Source organism: Glycine soja, chromosome 8 (assembly GCF_004193775.1).
Source record: "Glycine soja cultivar W05 chromosome 8, ASM419377v2, whole genome shotgun sequence".
In the NCBI taxonomy this organism is placed as follows: Eukaryota; Viridiplantae; Streptophyta; class Magnoliopsida; order Fabales; family Fabaceae; genus Glycine; species Glycine soja.
Genome location: NC_041009.1, coordinates 46,130,106 through 46,135,661, shown reverse-complemented (window position 1 = coordinate 46,135,661; position 5,556 = coordinate 46,130,106). Strand labels below are relative to the sequence as shown.

General features: G+C 30.9%; 1 pseudogene; it reads left to right on the top strand.

The window, feature by feature from the left end:
- Window positions 1–2,602: 2,602 nt before the first annotated feature.
- On the top strand, window positions 2,603–5,350 carry LOC114424240 (annotated as a pseudogene).
- The last annotated feature ends 206 nt before the right edge of the window (window positions 5,351–5,556 follow it).

The following is a 5,556-nucleotide window of genomic DNA, read 5'->3' as shown; positions in this document are numbered from 1 at the left end:
GTTCTTTTTTTTTTTTTTTTTTCCCTCAATGCCAAATTTATAATTTTGGAGGATTGTAACCCAACCCAAGGGATGCTCCTACCCAACTGATTTGGCTAAATTAGTATTTACAATTTGTGAAGGCCGGTCTAGCTATATACGAAATTCTTGATTAATAATAAGATAAAAAATTATTAGATTTAGTATGAGGGGGTAATAAATTTAGAGAATTGATTACTATACTAGTAATAAATTATAAAAAATCAAAATATAAATAATATAAATATAAAAAGAACAAACACAAATTTTATGTGATTAATCACTGCATTCAAAATAAAGAATGAAAGTAGACAAATCAAAAAGGAAAGGAGATGTTTGAATTAAAATAACTCCCCTTCAATTTCTTATTTTTTTTTTAGAGGACAGGACAATAGGAATGTTTTATTATGCTCTATGGTTAAAAAAAAAATGCTAACAATACATTTTTTTAACACACTTTATCATTGGTTAAAATTTATTAGATTTTATAAAATTTTATGGGTATCACTTTTTATTTAATGAGTCTCATCCATTATTTTGTAATTTTTATTAAATTTTAATCAAACTAGGATGTATCTTTTATCCATCAAGATCAGGGTAAGGTAGTATGAAATTCAACCACATAATTTTACTTCTATTAATGCTTGAACTAGAACTCCCCTTCAAAACCATAATGTTGCGATCAGAGTTTCTTCTTGTGTAACTAGAGAAATAACTAAATGAAGTCAATTTCGAAAATAACAGTATTAAAAGGAGAAAAAAATAAAAATAAAAACACCTTAAAAGTGAAAAAACTTACTTTAATTGGTAAAATTACAAATCTTATACTACATAAAAATGGAAGCATCAACAAAGTCTTAAATTGCAATGTTTCATCATATAATGAACCATTTTTAATTAATGATGAGTGTCAAGTAAAAATACAATGATATATATAATTGAGATATCTTAACAAATCGGTAAACTTGAATTTTGTTCTTACGTAATCCCGATTAATTCGATCAGACATTAATCATCCATTTTTATTGTTCCTCTTTGACAACATGAAAAGGTGACGTTCTTTTTATTCTTAGAAATTGATTGTGCAGCAAGTGGAAATATTTTGTTAGAAATTAATTGCAAGATGACCAAGATGACAACACCTTATATTTGTGTTTTTTAAATAATATCTATTAGTGCTCTTTTTATTCTTAGAAATTGATTGTCAATTTAATATTTTTTCAAAAAATTATCTTTAAAGTTTTAATATGTTCTATTGCTCCATTTCATATACTTTTGACTGTTAAAGTTACCAAATTGCAAAAACCAAACAAAGAATGAAGTGAGAATAGCAGTTCCCTGCTGGTACTGCTTTAACAGCTGGATCATAAAAGATTGGACACTCTTCTTTCATGTTCATGTAGGTTAGCATTTTTTCTTTGTCGAGAATCAGATTTCACTGTATCTTGTTAACAAGTTGTTTAAACTCATTCTTTTCTATCCCTTTAAACTTTGTAATTGCAAAGTTCAAATGCAAATTGTTAAGAAAAATAGTTAACGGAAGTATGAGCCTAAAATTACAGAGCCAATAGATCATTCAAACGCTATTATTCCAAAAAGCAATTAATATACTGACAAACATCTAGCACGTTCTCCATAAACAATATAATTAACTTTATTTGTTTAATTACATAGACAGATGAGCTAAATCATAATATTAAAAAATAATTAGTTTTCAAACTTTCATGGATCATTGAATGAGAGCTGAAACTGTATTTTTAAACATATCCAAATAGAATCATAATCCGTTTTTGTGACATTTTTTTTTTAGATTAGAGACTATTATATCCAACCTATGGAGTGAGATATTAATCTCACTCATAATACATAACGGTCGTTCAATGAAATTTTATGTAAAAAAAAATCAAATATAAATTCTTTTATTAAATAAATTATTTTTTCACATATCAACATAAAACAACTTACACCATTGCAACAAATTTTTTTTATAGCGTGATGTGATATGGATATGGCGACAACTAATTAACATTAACAAATTGCAAATTGAGTATTGGCATCGCATGCTCTCACGTCTCTTAAAATAGTATTATGACTATATCTTGTGACAAGCATGGTCCATTTAAGTAATCGGATAAACACCAATGAATTAGCTTAATAAATATTAAAGAATGGGAACACAAAATTTAAATTATGTTGAATAAAATTAATTAAAAATTAGTTGAAAGTTAAAAAGTTAATTAAAAATTAAAAAATTAAATTAGAAGTGTTTAATAAAATTAATTGTTAAAAAATGTAAAATAATAAAAAATAATAATATCATAATTTATTTAAAAAATTAATAAAAAAATCAATAAATATATTAAGAATGAAAATGAAAAAAATATAAAAAGATTGAAGTTAACATTATAAAAAAAACATTAAAAATTATTAAAAAAATTCATTTATCTCAACAAGTAAAATAACTAAAAATTATCAAATGTCATGTGGAAAATATATCATTAAAGTGTTTCTTTACTATGGACTTGAACATAAAATTTTGCACTCACCACATAAACCAACAAACAACAGAAAGAGAAGGACTAGAATGACAGAAACTGCAGTGTCCTTGGCTGGTTAGCATGCGCTTCCAAAATTTCTGGAAGTAATCCAAATGCTGAGAGGTCTAGAGAAAGAAGTTGAGGACACTAAAGATGAACCAGACAGTTTTTCAAGATTTCATCAATGATGCAGATAAAGTAGCTGAAGCAGAAGAAGATGATGGGAAGCGTGATAGAATAAACAAAATGGGTGATGCAGCTGAGAGAAGCAGCTTTTCGCATGGAAGATGTCATCGATGAATATATGATGATCTTTAGTGAGGAAAAGCAACCTGAAGATGATCCTCGATGCGCAGCTTTACTCTGTGAGGCTGTTGACTTCATCAAAACTTAGATCCTTCAGCTTTAGATAGCATATAAGATTCAGGATGCTAAATCACTTGTTCGTGTTGAAAGAGATGGTTTCCGAAGTTATTTTCCTTCAGAAAAAAGAACAAACAATTCTAGAGGAAATCAAAATGTCACATGGCTGAAACTTCGAATGGATCCTTTCTTTATTGAGGAAGATCAGATTGTGGACCTTGACGACCCAAGATATAGGTTGAGAAAGGGAAGAAAAGAACCCAGTGTCATCTCTGTGGTAGGAATTCTAAGGGTGGGAAAAACCACTCTTTCCAAGCAAGTTTTTGACCAGGTCCATAATGACTTTGAGTGTCATGCATTGATCACAATGTCTCAATCCTACACTGTACAAGAGTTGTTGAGGGATATTACGAACAATCTTTGCAAAGAAAAAACGGAGGACCCTCCTAAGGATGTTTCTACTATGGATCAAAGGTTATTCACAGAAGAAAGTAAAAAACCGCTTGGTATGTTGTCTTGTTTGATGACGTCTAGAATGAAACATTTTGTGATCACATTGAATCTGCTGTAGTTTATGATAAAAATGGAAGTAGGATATTGATTACAACCAGGGATGAGAAGGTTGTGGAATTTTGTAAGAAATATTCATTCGTTGAGGTGCTTAAGCTAGAAGAACCTTTAAGTGAAGAAGAATCTTTCAAATTGTTTTGTAAGAAGGCATTTTAGTATAGTTACAATGGACGTTGTCCAGAAGAGCTTAAAGATACAGCACTTGAAATTGTTAGAAAGTTTAAAGGTTTACCTCTAGCAATTGTGGCCATTGGTGGTCTTTTCTCTAAAAAAGATGAAAGTGCACCTGAATGGAGACTTTTTAGTCAAAATCTAACTTAAGAGTTGGAGAGGAATTCTGAGTTAAATAGTATACCAAAAATTTTAAGTTTAAGTTATGATGATTTGCCAATGAATCTCAGATCATGTTTATTGTATTTCAGAATGTATCTAGAGGACTATGAAGTTAAATTTGATAGATTGATTAGGCAGTGGATAGCTGAAGGGTTTGTCAAACATGAAACTGGAAAATTGTAAAACAATATTTATCAGGGTTGATCCGTAGAAGTTTGGTGCAAGTATCTTCATTTACCATTGATGGCAAAGTTACAAGATGTCGTGTTCATGACTTAATGCATGACATGATCCTTAGCAAAGTCAAGGATACATGGTTTTGTCAATATATTGGTGGGCATGATCAAACTATGTCAAGTGGGATCGTTTGACGCCTGGTAATTGCAACCGATGGTTTAAGTGGAAGTATTGAAAGCTCACACATTTAGTCAATTCTAATTATGACGAATAAAGAATTATCTGAATACTTGGTAAAGAAAATCCCCACAAATTACATGATATTAAAGGTACTTGATTTTGAATTTGCACGATTACCTTATGTTCCTGAAAATTTGGGGAATTTAATCCACTTGAAGTATTTAAGCTTCCGGTATACATGGATAAAGAGTCTGCCAAAATCCATTGGTAAGCTCAAAAACTTGGAGACCCTTAATATAAGAAACACACGTGTCTGAGATGCCCGAGGAGATTAGCAAGCTTAGAAAGCTACGTCATCGTCTAGGTGACAAAATATCTTCCATAGTTAGTCTTGGAGGCATGACATTCCTACAAAATAAACCCTCATTGAGAGTCGATGATGATGGAGTGGTGATTAGAGAGTTAGTTAAGCTAAAGCAGTTAAGGGAACTGGCAGTGCTGGATTTTAGGGCAAAGCACGAAAAGACCCTATGTTCCTTAATAAATAACATGCAACTCTTGGAGGTACTAGGTATTGCTACAACTGGTGGAAGTGAAGTAATTGACTTGCACATTACGTCCCCTATGCCTACATTTAGAAATCTTGTCTTGTATGCAAAATTAAAAATTAAGGTTGCCAAATTGGAATCCACAGCTCCAAAATCTTGTGCAACTGTATTTGATTTGCTCCTAGTTGACTAATGATCCATTGGAATTATCACTTAAAGATATGCCAAGGTTGATGTTCCTCTCTTTGAGAGACAATGCCTATGAAGGTGAAACTTTGCATTTCCAATGTGGAGGGTTTCAGAAACTAAAGAAACTTCAACTCATATCTTTGCTTAATTTGAATTCCATCCTTATCGACAGAGGAGCACTATGTTCCTTGGAATATTTTGATTTAAGAAGCCTCTCCCAACTCAAAACAGTACACTTTGGAAATCAACACTTGGAGAAAACTTGAAGTTCTCAATATTAAGTACATGCCATTTGAATTTGAGCGGCACCTTGCTCCCAATGGAGGACAAGACCATTGGATAATCCAACATGCATACCTTGTACGTATGTGGAGCAAGTATGATCTCATCAAACCGTTGTATATAATCAATAGAAGTCATCTTTCAAAGAGTTAAATAATAAAGCGTCCAACTTCTTGAAATAAAAGGTGTGTTTCTTTATCTTTAATTAATAACTTTGTCTTTGGAGAATGATATTCATGGCCTTTTTTCTTTTCTTGAATAAAAAATGCAACCATTTTCTAATTCCTAAAATGATTACTTTTGCCTCCTTTTTTCTTCTAGACCGAGAAACACAATGACAAAATGATAGAAGATAAGTA